Raw genomic sequence first — 15511 nt, 5'->3', positions numbered from 1 at the left:
GAGGTATTTAGTGGTATCTAATTGTTATTCTAATTTGCAATTCTCTAATGATTTATGATGTGGAACATCTTTTCATATGCTTATTTCCCATCTTTATATCTTCTTTGGTGAGGTGTCCAGGTCTTTTGCCCATTTTTTGAATCAGGTTGTTCAATTTCTTATTTTTAAGTTTTAAGAGCTTCTTACACATTTTGAATAACAGTCCATTACCAGATAAACCTTTTAAAATATTTTCTCCCAGCCTGTGGCTTTTCTTCTCATTCTTTTGTCAGTGTCTTTTGCAGAGCAGAAGTTTTTGATAAAGTTCAGCTTATGAATTATTTTCTAGATGATGCCTTTGGTTGTTTTATTTTTTTACTGTTGAGTTTTGAGAATTCTTTATGCATTAAAGACACTAGTCATTTGTCAGATGTGTGACTTGCAAAAATCATCTCCCACTCTTGTAATTTTTTTTTTATCCTCTTAGCAGGGTCTTACATAGAGCAAACTTTTCTAATTTTAATGACGTCCACTTTACCCAGTTTCAATTTAGGGGTCATGATTTTGGTGTCAAATCTAAGAACTCATCAGAGAACTGAAGATTATCCTATTTTTTCCCCTAAATGTGTATATAGTTTCATATTTTACATTAAAGACTGATCCATTTTGATCAGTGTAAGGTGTAAGATTTAGGTCAGGGTCTTTTTTTTTTTCTTTTGCCTATAATGTCCAGTTGTTCCAGCACAATTTGTTGAAAATGCTATCTTTCCTTAATTGAATTGCTGTTTCAATTTTCTCTAAAATCAGTCGAGCGTATTTTTTATGGGTCTATTTCTGAATTTTGCACCATGAGTCTATGTGTCTGTCTTTCCAACACTACCACACAGTCTTGATTACCATAACTCTAAAGTTTTAAACTAAGTAATTACTCATACTTTATTCTTCTTTTTCCAAAAATAAATTAGTTATTTAAGTTCCTTGACTTTCCATATAAATTTTGCAATAATTTTGTCTATAGTTACAAAAAGTCTTGCTGGAATTTTGGAAAGACTTGCATTAAACCTGTATATCAATTTAAGGATAACTGACATCTTTATTATGTTGAGTCTTCCAATCCATGAACCTAATATGTTTCTCCACTTTTAGATTATTTTTTATTTCTTTCATCAGTGTTGTATGGTTTTTGGCATACCAGCACTGTACATATTTTGAAAGAGTTATACCTAAGTATATAATATATTGACTATAAATGGCATTGGATTTTTAATTTTCGTGTTTACATGTTCATTGCTAGTATATAGAAATGATAATATTTCATCTTTCCCTTGTAACTTGTGACATTTATGGACTCCTTTGATTGTTCTAGTTCTTTCATAGAATCCTTGGGATATTCTATGCAGACAGTCATGTCATCTATAAATAGAGATGGCTTTATTTTTTCCTTTTATATTTGTATGTCTTTTATTTCCTTTTCTTGCCTTATTGCACTGAACAGAACTGTCAGCACTATGTTGAATGAGTCACCAGAGCAGACATCCTTGCCTGGTTCCAGATCTTAGAGGAAAAACATTCAGTTTTTTATCATTAACTGTGCTGTTAAATGAAGTTTTTGTAATATTCTTTATCAAATGGAGGATGTTCCCCCCCCCCTTATTTTTCTGAGAGATTTTATCATACATGGGTGTGGAATTTTATCAAATACTTTTTCTATTTTAGTTGATATGATCATGTGATTTTTCTACTTTAGTCTATTAGTGTGGTGATATATTGATTGATTTGTGAAGATTGAACCAACCTTGCATCCTTGAAATAAATGCCAGTTGATCATGTGTACGTATTTTTATATGTTGATGAAATTATTAAAGATTTTTGTCTATATTCATGAGAGATACTGCTCTGCAGCATTTTTTAAATTGACTTTATCTGGTTTTGACATCAAGGTCTAATAAGAGATTAATACAATGAATTGGCAAGTGTTCCCTCCTCTTCTATTTTTTGAAAGCGATATGTATAGTTGGTGTTAGTGTTTTACAGCATTTTTTAATGAAATGATCTGGGTCTGGAGATTTCTTTCTTGACAGTTTTAAATTTTGAATTCCGTTCTCTTAATAGTTCTAAGGGATACTCAGTTGTCTATTTTTTTTTTAGAGAAGGAGAGGGGAGGGACAAGAGAGAGGTGGAGAGAGAATCTTAAGCATACCCCATGCCCAGGTGGAGCCTGAGGCTCAGTCTCACAACCCTGAGATCATGACCTGAGCTGAAATCAACAGTTGGATGCTTAACTGACTGAGACACCTAGCTGCCTCTCAATTGTCTATTTTATAATTGATGAACTGCATTTTTGTTTTTTGAAGAATTGATTTACCTAAGTTGTCAAATTTATGTATGTAAAGTTATTCATAGTGTTCCTTTATTATCCTTTTATGTCTGCAGGGCCTGTAGTGATAGATCCCCATTTCATTCCTCACAGGAATGCTTCAGTTGCATCTCACACATTTTGTTATAGTGTATTTTTATTTTCATTCAGTTCAATGTATTTTCTTTGGTTTGTTTAGAAATGTGTTGTTTAGTCTTAAGTTTTTGGAGATTTTCCAGTTATCTTTTTGTTACTGATTTCTAGTTTGATTCCATTGTGATTAGAAAATATATTTTTATGGTTTTAATTTTTTAAAATTTGTTGAAGTTTGTTTAATAGCTCAGGATGTGATCTGTCTTGGCATATGTTCCATGGGTGCTTAAAAAGAATGTGTATTTTGATATTGTTGGGTGGGGAATGCTCTAAAAATATGGATTATATCCTGGTGTTCGGTAGTGTTTTCAGTTCTATAATCTCTGTGTCTAGTTATTCTATCAGTTGTTGGGAGAGGGACTTTGAAGTCTCCAACTGTAATTGTGGAGTTGTCTACTTCTTCTTTCGGCTGTTTTAGTTTGACATCATCAGAGTGCTATTTTTTGGGTCAGACATATTTTGGATTGCTAGTTCTTGGTGGATTGATCTTTTTATCATTATGTAATATCCTTCTCTGTCCCTGATAATTTTCTTTGCCCTGAAGTCTACTTTATCTGATATTAATTAAGGCACTCTGTTGTCATTTAACTAATATTTGTATGATATACTTTTTTCCCATTCTTTCATTTTCATTCTACCTATATCATTACATGTACTGAAGTGAATTTTTGTTGACAGAATGTAGTTAGGTCATATTTTTTTCAGTCCTCTCTGCTAATTTCTGTCTTTTAATTGGTACATTCAGATAATTTCCACTTAATGTAATTATGTCTACAATTTAACTTTTGTCTTATGTGTTTCATTTTACTGTTTTCTTTTTCTTGCCTTTCTGCAAGTATTTGAACATGTTTTGTAATTCCATTTTAATTTATCTATAGGGTCTTTGAGTGTTATCTGTATGGCTTTTTAGTTGTTGTGCTAGGTAATATGTTGTATATACATAACTTACCATGGTCTACTGGTGCCAACAATATACCAGTTCAAGTGAAATAGAAAACTTTTCACCTCCCTTACATCTTTTTACCTTTAAGATAATTTAATTTTCTTAAGTATTTTTCTATATACATTTTCTTTTTCTTTTTTTCTATATACATTTAGAAACACATCAGAGACTGTTATAAATTTTGTTTCAAACACCAAACATAATTTAGAGAACTCAATAAGAGAAGCCTATTTATATACCCATACTTCTGCTTACTGTGTTTTTTCTTTCTTCCTGATGATCCAAAGTTCTTTCTTTAAGTGTTTCCTTCCGATTAGAGAAATTTCTTTAGCCACCTTTTTTTTAGATTAAGTCTCCTGTGACAAATTCTCTTAGTTTTCCTTAATTTGAGAATACCTTGGTTTCCCCTTTAATTCCTGAAGTATATTTTTGCTGGGTATAAGATTGACAGTACTTTTCTTTAAACACTTGGGAAATATTTGTCATTTTCTTCTGGCCTCATGGTTTCTGATAAGAAATGTACTGTTGCTGTAATTGGATATCCCCCTGTAAGTAAGGTTTTGTTTTCCACTGACATCTGTCAGTATTTTTTTTTTTGTCTTTAGTTTTCAGAAATATAATATTAATGCAGCATGGCATGGATTTCTGTGGCTGTTGCCTGTTTGTGGTTTGCTTAGCTCTTGAACTATGTCTTTTACCAAATATGGGAAGCTTGAGCCATTATTTCTTTGAGTACTTTTTCAATTCCACCTTATTTTTCTTCTTTGGGATTCTGATGACTTTTATATATTAGATCTGTTGTTAGAGTTCCACAGATCCCAGAAGGGTTTTTCATTTTTTCCCTTCTACTTTCTCTGTTGTTCAGATTGGCTAATTTTTATTGTTTTATCATCCCATTTGCTGATTCTTTCCTCCGTCCTTCCATTTGATTGTTGAGTTTATCAACTGAACTTTATATTTTGGTTATTATATTTTTTATTTCTCATATATCAGTTTGATTCTTCTCTGTATATCCTGCCACATTTCTGAAACTTTTTATTTCCTTTCTTAGACTTTGTATTTTTTGCTTCCAGAATGTTTGTATTTGGTGTCAAAGCATTTTTATCATGGCTACTTTGAAATACCTGGCAATAATTCTAACATCTCTTTCACTTTGGTGTTGTCACCTGTTGATTGTCTTTTTCCATTAAGTTTGATACCTTCTTGGTGCTTGGTATTATGATTTTTTAATTAAAACTTGGACATTTAATATGATATGACATTCTGGATCTTCTTTAAACCTTCTATTTTAATTAGTTTTCTCTGACACTACCTGGCAGAGAATGGGGTGTCACTGCCTCATTATTGTCAAGTGTAGGTAGAAATCCAGATTCCCCATGCAGTCTCCATTGTCCCCAATGAGGTATCCCTGGATAAAGCTGTGTGGTGTCCACAGACACAACCGTGGGGTGGCCTTGTTAACACTAAGAAATGGTGAAAGTCCTAGCTCTCCACTAGCCTCTGTTGACACTACCCAAGCAGGGAGGGGAAGGAGTGCCTCGTTACTTCCCACTGAGGGTGGAAGTTCAGGCTTCACACATGATCCCCGCTGATACCACCTGGGCTTCATTACTGGCTGGTGGGAATGAAAATCCTGGATCATTACGTGGCTTTTTCTAACAACACCCCAGCAGGAGTGTTGGGGCACTTCATTATAGTCTTCTGAGGGTAGAAGTCAAGGCTCCTCACTTGAACTATGTTGGTATCGGTAGGAGTGGAGCCATAGGTTTTTTTCTAGGGTGTTTAGCTGGAGTAGAGTGGTTATTGTCTAAAAAGTTTCTGCCTTGCTAACCTTCTCCTATCCTGTTATTTTGGCAGGTGAGAGCAGGCTTATGTTGAGGCTTTTTTTTTGCCTTTGCCTACTGATGTTTCTGGGTTGCTAGATTCTTCAACTCCAAGTCTGGGATGTATGAGGCAAAAAGGAAAACCAAGGCTCTCACCACTTTGTCGTATCAATTTGGATGCTTTTTCTTTCTTTTTCTCATCTGACTGTTGTGGCTAGGACTTCCAGTAGTATGTTGAATGAAAGTGGCGAGAGTGGGCATCCTTGTCTTGTTCCTGATCTTAGAAGAACAACTTTCAACTTTTTGTAATTGCGTATGATGTTAGCTGTTCATTTTTCATTTATGGTTGTTATTATGTTGAGGTATGTTTCCCTCTGTACCCACTTTGTTGAGAGTTTTTATCATGAATGGATGTTGAATTTTGTCAAATGCTCTTTCTGATCTATTGAGATGATCATGATTTGTATTCTCCATTCATTTACATTTATCACATTGATTGCTTTATAAATATTGAATCATGAACTGCATCACTGAGAGGAAGCCATTCTGATGGGATAGTGGAATGATCTGTTGACATTCCAGGTAAGGTGCCAGTATGGCACAGCACCTTGTGGGGTCAGGTCTCCATCCTCCAACACATGGTTTATGCACCGAATTAATGGTGAACATGTGGTGCTATCTTTTCTAGTAGCTGTAGCCAGAGACAGAGTGAGCAACACTCTTCTTGGCTGGGCTGCACACCATTTAGAACCATGCTATTAAACTGAACTCTGTTATTCTGACTTTCTTTTAAAAAGATAACGTTATCTGAAACATTGAATAAGAGTCAAGTTAGAAAGCAAGTTTTAACATTAACTGACTGTGAACATTCAAGGCTTTTTTTCCTGCTAGTCTATTACTTGTTTGTTCTCTCATTAAAGGGACCATTAAAGGAAGCTTCCAGAATATTAGAATGATTATAAAGTTAAATATAGAATAGAATTAGCTTCCCCCCCCCATTATTATGACTAAAGCTCAGAAGTACCAAGACTCTACAGAAATGACTTGGAGATTTTGGGTTTTGTACTGTATTCAATCTTGATATCCAGTAATAGGACATCTAGATCAGTGGTTCTCATTGAGGCAGTACTCATAATACAGAAATATTATAAAAGACATTTCATTTTCAAAATGATAAGAAGGGACATTGTTGGCATTTAGTGATGAGGACCAAGAATGTCATGCATCCTTATTTCTTGATAAAGGCCTGTATTGCTATAAACTTTCCTCTTAAAACTGCTTTTGCTGAGGGCGCCTGGGTGGCTCAGTTGGTTAAGCGACTGCCTTCGGCTCAGGTCATGATCCTGGGGTCCCGGGATCGAGTCCCGCATCGGGCTCCCTGCTCAGCAGGGAGTCTGCTTCTCCCTCTGACCCTCACCCCTCTCATGCTCTCTCTCTCAAATAAATAAATAAAATCTTAAAAAAAAAAAAAAACATTTAAAAAAAAAACTGCTTTTGCTGAATCTCTTAGATTCTTGGAACATTGTCTTTCCATTTTCATTTGTCTCAAGGTATTTTTTTAATTTCCTCTTTGATTTCTTTGTTGACCCATTGGTTGTTTAGTAGCATATTGTTTAGTCTTTATATGTTTGTGTTTTTTCCAGTTTTTTTTTCTTGTAATTGATTTTTAGTTTCATATCATTATGGTCAGAAAAGATGATTCAACTTTCTTGAATTTATTGAGATATCGAGATATTTTTGTTTTGTAAGTGAAGTGTTAAAATTTCCTACTATGATTGTATTACTGTCAATTTTTCCTTTTATATCTCTTAATATTTGTTTTATATATCTAAGTGCCCCCCCCATGATGGGTGTATAGATATTTACAATTCTTATGTCTCTTGTTTGATTGATATCTTTATCATTATGTAACATCCTTCTTTGTCTTGTCACAGTCTTTGTTTTAAAGTCTATTTTGTTTGAATCAGTATTGCTACCCCAGCTTTCTTTTTGTTTCCATTTGCATGTAATATCTTTTTCCATCCCTTCACTTTCAGTCTGTGTTTATCTTTAGGTCTAAAGTTAGTCTCTTATAGGCAGCATATAGATGTTTTTCTTAAAATCTGTTCAGTTACCCTATTTCTTTGTTTTTATCTATTTATTTATTTTTTAAATTTTATTTTTTTATTATGTTATGTTAGTCACCATACAGTTCATCATTAGTTTTTTTATGTAGTGTTCCATGATTCATCGACCCTATGTCTTTAATTGGAGCATTTAGTTCATGTATATGTAAAGTAATTACTGATAGTTACGTACTTACTGCCATTTTGTTAGTTGTTTTCTGGTTGTTTTTGTAGTTCCTCTTCTCTTGCTGTCCTCCTTTATAATTTTATGACTTTCTTTATTGTTACGTTTGGATTCTTTTTTTTTTTTTTTTTTTAAGATTTTATTTATTTTTTAGAGAGCAAGCGAGAGAGAAACAGCATGAGAGGGGAGAGGGTCAGAGGGAGAAGCAGGGTCCCCGCTGAGCCGGGAGCCCGATGTGGGACTCGATCCCAGGACCCTGGGATCATGACCTGAGCCAAAGGCAGACGCTTAACCATCTGAGCCACCCAGGCGCCCTACGTTTGGATTCTTTTCTGTTTATTTTTTGTATATCTATTATAGGTTTTTGTTTGTGGTTCCCATGAGGTTCATATGTAACAACTTATGTATATAGCAGTTTACATTAAGTTGATGGTCACTTAAGTTTGAACACATTCTAAAAGCATTATGTTTTTATTCCCCACCCCATTTTGTTTTGATGTCATATTTTACATATTTTTGATTTTGTGTATGCCTTAACTCATTATTGTATATGTAGTTCATTTTACTACTTTTGTCTTTTAATCCTCATAGTAGCTTTATAAGTGGTTGATTCATTTACCTTTACTGTAGGCTTGCTTTTACCAGTGAGATTTTTTTTTTTTCAAAATTTTATTATTTCTAGTTATTGCCTTTTTTTTCCACTAAAGAAGTCCCCTAGAAAGTTGAGTTTAGGGTGCCTGGCTGGCTCAGTTGGTTGGGCGGCTGCCTTCGGCTCAGATCATGATCCCAGAGTCCCAGGATCGAGTCTCGCATCGGGCTCCCTGCTCGGCGGGGAGTCTGCTTCTCCCTTTGACCCTCCCCCCTCTCATGTGCTCTCTCTCATTCTCTCTCTCACAAATAAATAGGTAAAATCTTTAAAAAAAAAAAAAAAAAGAAAGTTGAGTTTAGTGGTGATGACCTCCTTTACCTTTTATTTTTTTGGGAAAATGCTTTATCTCTCCTTGAATTCTGAATGATAATCTTGCCAAGAAAGATATTCTTGGTTGTAGATTTTTTTCCTTTCAGCACTTTGAATATATCATGCTGGTTCCTTCAGGCTACAAACTTTCTGCTGAAAATCAACTGATAACCTTACAGATGTTGCCTTATACTGCTGCTTCTGACATTCTCTCTTTAATTTTTAACATTTTGGTTATTTGTGCCTTGGTGTGGACCTCTTTGTTTTCATCTTGCTTGGGACTCTCTGTTCTTCCTGGACTTGGATATCTATTTCCTTTCTTAGGTTAGGGAGATTATCAGCTATTATCTCTTCAAATAAGTTTTCTGCCTCTTTCTCTCTTCTTCTTCTGGGACTCCTATAATGGGAATGATAGCCTGCTTGATGTTGTTCTAGAGTTCCCTTAAACTATCCTCATTTGTAAAAAAAAGATTTATTTATTTATTTTTGAGAGAGAGAGAACGTGAGCAGGGGAGGGGCAGAGGAAGAAGGAGAGAAGCAGACTCCCTGCTGAGTGCAGAGCCTGATGTGGGGCTCAACTCCATGAACATGAGATCATGACCAACTGAGACACCCAGGTGCCCCCAACTATCCTCATTTTTAAAATTCTTTTTTTTTCGGGCACCTGGGTGGCTCAGATGGTTAAGTGTCTGCCTTCGGCTCAGGTCATGATCCCAGGGTCCTGGGATCGAGTCCCGTATCGGGCTCCCTGCTCCTTGGGAGCCTGTTTCTCCCTCTGCTTCTCTCTCTCTCTCTCTCTCTCTCTCTGTTTCTCATGAATAAATAAATAAAATCTTAAAAAAAAAAATTCTTTTTTTTCTTTCATTTTTCAGCTTGTCTGATTTCCATTACTCTGTCTTCCAGATTGCAGATCCATTCTTCTGCATTTTCTAATCTGCTTTTGATTCCCTGTAGTGTATTTTTCATTTCAGTTATTATATTCTTTAGCTCTGATTGGTTCCTTTTATATTTTTTTATCTCTTTGTTGAAGTTCTCATGTGTTTATCTCTTCTTCTCCTGACTTTGGTAAGCATCTTTATTACTTTGAACTCTGTCAGATTTATTGCTTACCTCTGTGTCATTTCATTCTTTTTCTTAGGTTTTCTCTGTTCTTTCATTTGGAACACATTCCTCTGTCTCCTCATTTGGCTGATTCTATGTGTTTGCTTCTATGTGTTAAGTAGGCCAGCTATATCTCCTGGTCTTGAGTGAGTGGCCATATGTGGAAGTCACCCTATGGAGCCCAGAAACACAGTCTCCTCTAGCCACTAGAACAAGGCCCTCCAGGGATATCCTCTGTCTCTGTGGATAGGCTATATATGCCCTCCTGCTGTGGATGGGCCTCTGCTGTTGCAGGTATGCTGCTGTGTGGGGCTGGCCCCCAGTCTGCCTGGCTGTGATGCCTACCCATGACTGTTACAGGCATAGTGGTGTGCAGGACTGGCTCCCCCACCCTTCTCCAGGGCAAGAGCCATTTTGGAGTGGCACATGTCCAGTTGAGGCTATCTGTTGTGTGTGGCAGGATGAGAGCCAGTTTCAGAAGCTGCTGATCCCAGCTGAGGCCGCCCACTGAGTGTGTCAGGTTAGGAGCCACTTTGGGAGGGTACCTACAGGAGTGGGCAGGTTGCGTTTGGCAGATTTACAGGGGAATTCCAGGGCAGGGTGAGTGGTTCTAGCAAGGTATCAGGACTAGTACCTGCCAGCATTGGGCCAACTAGGCAGAATGAAGTCAAGAAAAATGGCACCTGCCAGTGTTTCTAATCCTGGGGAACGTTTCTACAGATTTCTGCCCCTTCGGTACATGCTGTAAAATTAGTCAATAGATCAATAGCACTTTTCAAACTGCTGTCTTCATACTGAGTCTCAAAACAAGGGAGTTTGTGCTTGAGCCCTTTAAGAGTAGAGCCTCAGTTTTCTTTAATTCTCCAGCTCTCCCAGAGTTAAGCCCCACTGATTTTCAAAGCCAAACATTCTCAGGGCTGGTCTTGCCAGTGAAGGTCCCCAGGGCAGGTGGTGTTCATTGTGGGGCTTGAAAACATCTCACTTCGGATTGTCATGCTGGGGGTGTGGGTCTCAAACAAACCATGTCTCTGCCCTTCCCACCCTTCTCAATGAGTCTTTTTCTTTGTATCTTTAACTGTGGAAAAAGCATTCTGCTATTTTCAGGTTGTTCTTAGAGAGAGGTGCTCTGTATGTAGTTGCAGCCTTGGTGTGTGTGTGGGAGGAGGTGAGCTCAGGATCTTTCTACTTTGCTATCTGATCAGGATCTCTCTTTTGTCTTTTTTACAGTCTGACTATGATATGTCCAGATGTGGATCTCTGAGTTAGTCCTACTTAGAGTTTATTGAGCTTCTTGGCTTTCTGTCTCTTTTTCTTTTCCAGTTCCTTCTGAGTCCCCCTTTGTACACATGTTTGTATGCTTGATTATATTTTGCAGGACTCAGAAGCTCTGTTTATTTTTTCTTTTTTCTATCTGTTCCTCAGACTGGATAATCTCAACTGACTTTCCAGTTTGCTGATTTCTTCTTCTGTCAGTTCAAGTGTGTTGTTGACATCTTCTTGTGAATTTTTCACTTCAGCTATTGTACTTTTTGGTACTCTGCAAATTTCCATTTTGTTCTTTTTTTATAATTTTGTAATTTCTTTCTCTTTAGTTGTCTTCTCTATTTGGTGAGATATTGTTCTTTAGTTCTTTAGATGTAGTTTTCTTTAGTTCTCTGAACATATTTATAATAGTTTATTTAAAATTTTTGTCTGTTAAGTCCAATTTCTGGGCTTTGCCAGAGACAGTTTCTACTGATTGCCTTTTGCCTGTGTGTGGGAGGGAGGGGCATATTTTTATATTGCAATTTTTTATTGTTGAAAACTGGATATTTAAAATGACAAAATGTAGAAAGTCTGGAAATCAGATTCCCCACAGCCCTCCACAGGATTTGTTGTTGCCGTTTATTATTATAGTTGCTATTACTTATTTAGTGACTTTCTTTGACTAATTCTATAAAAATCTGTATTTTTTCTTGCACATAGCATGTGAAGTCTCTGTTCAGTTATTTTAATGTGCAGAAAATGATTGAACAGAGATTTCCTTAAATATCTTGAACTGCTAAGTCTATCTGTGTGTTGGGGTCTGTGTGTTGGGCTATGTTATCCATGCTGTAGCATGCAGGTTTTAACTATGCCTTACTCTTCACTTCCTGCTTGTGCAGAGCCTCAAGGTCAGACCAGAGGTGAGAGGTTAGGTCACCTCAGGTCTTTCCTGAGCATGTGCACAGCCTTACACATGAATATGTCTTTCTAGAATTCCAACAATGTAAGAGCTTTTCAGTGTCCCCTATGAACATCTCATTTCCCAATTTTTCCTTTTGAAGTTTTTGGTAACCTCTTATTAGCCCCCAATGGTATTGCTGCCTTAGGCAGCTGCTATGTTAAATAACTGCCATTAATTGTATTCTACAAATGCCCTGGTGATAGGGCTGTTCACATTGAGTAAGCCCTGAATCAAGTTAAATAAAGACAAGATCAAGAATAGAGTTTAGGGCGCCTGGGTGGCTCAGTCGTTAAGCGTCTGCCTTCAGCTCAGGTCATGATCCCAGGGTCCTGGGATCGAGTCCCACATCGGGCTCCCTGCTCAGCAGGAAGCCTGCTTCTCCCTCTCCCACTCTCCCTGCTTGTGTTCCTGCTCTCGCTATTTCTCTGTCAAATAAATAAATAAATAAAATCTTAAAAAAAAAAAAAAAGAATAGAGTTTATCCAGGAGCTTTCAGGCAGGTCAAAAAGTGACAGTCATCTGTGAATTGGGCTTTAGGAGAGCTCAACTCCCATCACTGTGCCCTCTCCTGTGGTTGCTGGGCTGCTGGTTTTCACTGGGATGGTGCAGCTGTTGATTTGAGTTACTATGGAGCTGGGGCGAGGGTGATAGGAATGGGGTAAATCCCGAAGCTTTCTATTTTTACCTACATTCAGCTGTTTTCCTTTAATAAAAATTCAAACGATTGCAATTCTTTGGTTAATATGAAACGTTCTAATGAAGTTGATTCTGACCATTTTTGCCATTGTCTCACTGTGGATTTTGGAAGTCCTTACCTCTACCACTTAAGAAATACTCCACTTCACTGTAATCTTGACACTATTTACTCTATTCCCTCTCTCACACTTCACAAGTCTCTCTCAGTAGTTGACCTCCCTTCCTAGCTCAGAAGAAATGGAATGGAAATTAACTGCAACCTCCTTGCTCTAACTTAGGAGCTCGCCTTCCTCTTCCTGTCATCATAGAAGAGATGTCCTTAATCCCAAATCAAACCCAGCACTCTCTGCTAAACTTTCCAGTGGCTTCCCATCTCACTCAGAGCAAATCCAAAGCCCTTTCCATGGTCTAAGAGGTGTTCTAAAATATACTTACCACTGCCTCTCTGATCTCATCTCCAACCACCCGCCCGTTGCTCACACTGCTCCTGCTTGCTGGTCTTCTTGCTACCCGTTTAGCAGTGAAGCATGCTCCTACCGCAGGGCCTTTGTACTTGCTGTTTTCTTTGTTTTGCACACTTTGCCCTCAGTGTCCACATGGTTCACTTCCTCACTTCCTTCATAGATTTGTTCAAATTATCAGAGAAATCTTCTCTAAGAACAAATGATTCCATCATCTTTCATCTTATCAAGGTCCCTCTTTATTGGATAGCTCCCCTTTCTTTCCCGTACCTTCAACTACAGATTTTATTTTTTTAGGCATATAATATAACTTTATTTGCTCTATTTTATAATTCAATATTTAACAGTACAACAGGGAGATAAGAAATGCTCATTATTTTTAGTACAGTTGTGATAATTCTTGTGTAGTTAGTTATGTCTGCCTTATGGTAACCAGGCAACAGGAATTACCACAGGAGTGAACTATAAAGCCTAAATTTTAATTAAATTAAAAAATTACTTTTCCATAATTAACACTTTCTAACTCATCCAAATTATTTTTTATCTAAATCCTCAACCATGAACTAAACTTTAAGATAAAATGATGAAATATATTTTAGTTCTTATTTTATTTAGCCGTTATTTAGAAAATTTCAGAAAAACTTGTTTTCTTTAACTGTCCTCTTTTTGCAGTGTTTTTCTGGAAAAATTGGGAAAATAGTTTCTTGTAGTACTGATTCAGTGTAGCACTAAGACTGAATTTGGGGGCCACAAATTCTGGGTTTGGATACTATTTTGCCAATTCCTAGTTTTGTGCCTTAGGTAGATTACTTAAACTCTGTGATCTGCAGTTTCATTTAAAATGCAACTAGTAAGTGTACTGACCTTAGTAAGACCACTGGGAGAATTCAGTAATTAATGCATGCAAACCACTTGCCATATGCTTTCGGACTCAGTGAGTGTTTAGTTAGTGCTAGTTCTTATTAGCTGTGTTAACACCTATCTGTTAAGAGATGCAGAAAATTTCTGATTTCAGTAGTTACTAGAGTTAACTTCCTGCTTAAAAGGATCGCTACAAATTTTAAATGCTACTTTCTTTTCTTAAGATAAACCTTTCCTTTGTCCCCATTTTCCCTGATAGTTACCCTTCTGTCGTTCTCCTCTACTTCAAAGCTTAACTTTTGGAGATATTTATACTTTTTAAGATATTGTATACTTCCATTTTCCACTCTCTCACCTTGTACTCACTTCTTAACCCTCTACAACCTTACATTTATGCCCAGTACCTCATTCAAATTACTCAAGGTCACCAACAAGCTTCTTGTTGCCAGAGCAATGGATGGTTTCACAACCTAATGTGACTTGACCTTTTGCCAGCATTTGGTACTACTGACCACTCCCTCCTTTAAATATTCACTTCAGGGGCATGAGTGACATTGTACTCTCCTGGTTCTCCTTTCATTGCTGCTATCATCCTGGGTCTCCTTTGCAATTCCTTCTCTTCTGTCTATCCCTTAAATGTAACTCTCAAAATTCCATCCCAGGCTTGCCATTCTTGTCATTCTACATACTCTCTGGGTGACTGTCCATCCTTGGATTCCTACTTGCATGGTGATGCCTCCCAGATCTACAACTCCGGCCTGGTTCTTTCTCCAGAGCTTCAGATCCATGTATGCAACTGTCACGTGGTCCCTACACAGTAGCTGCCTCAGGCTTAATATATTAAAACTGGAATCCATGTCCTCCAGGCACCTTCACTAATAGCTGCTCTCTCCTTTACCACTGATCCCCGACAACAACACCATCTGTTGACTCTAACTCCAAAATGGTCGCCACCCTAATTTAGGCCACCATCGTCTCTCATTAGCATTATTTCCCCATTGCTTTTAAGATAATAAAATCATTAGCAGAGTTTATGAAGCCCAGCATGATACGACTCTTGCTTATTATCTCCTCACTTTCATCTTGAGCCTCAACCTTCAAAATCTGTGATTTAGTCACTTTGTGCTTCTTCACTCTTCTCATTCCTGAACTTTAGAGCAGCTGTCCCTCTCCTTTGGCTAACTCTTCTGATTGTTTTCAGGTCTTGACTTAGCTTACCTTCCTCCAAAAAACCTTCTCCAACTCCCCACATCTAGATTACATATTTGTATTATGTGCCATATTATTATTCAGGACTCTCTATTAAGCAGACTCTAATTGGGCAAGGGACAAAAGAGAGAAGTGATGAATATATGGAACAGAAAACCCACTGGGGGTGTGTTATAAAAAGCCCAATATAAAAAATCCAGACCCCGCTCTTTAAAATAAAATGTTAGTAACATCTATTCAGGTGGACTGCGGTGGCAGTGACTAAGGTCCACTAGCAGAGCATGGAAAAGAGACCTCAGATATTTGGCCAGAGTGAGAGTAACAAATTAGCAGGACTAGTGAATGGGCCAGGATCCCAGATCAAGGGCAGAAGGAGCCAATCAGAAAACTAACTGAGAACTATAAAATTCCAGGCACTTGCTTTTGATTTAAAAATCTGGGGCAAGTGTATCTTCCAGGTGTCCACAAGTATATCT

The sequence above is a fragment of the Mirounga leonina genome, unplaced genomic scaffold, assembly GCF_011800145.1.
Source record: "Mirounga leonina isolate KUSES-001 unplaced genomic scaffold, KU_Mleo_1.0 Mir_413, whole genome shotgun sequence".
NCBI classification, from domain to species: domain Eukaryota; kingdom Metazoa; phylum Chordata; class Mammalia; order Carnivora; family Phocidae; genus Mirounga; species Mirounga leonina.
Note: the sequence above shows the minus strand (reverse complement) of the source record.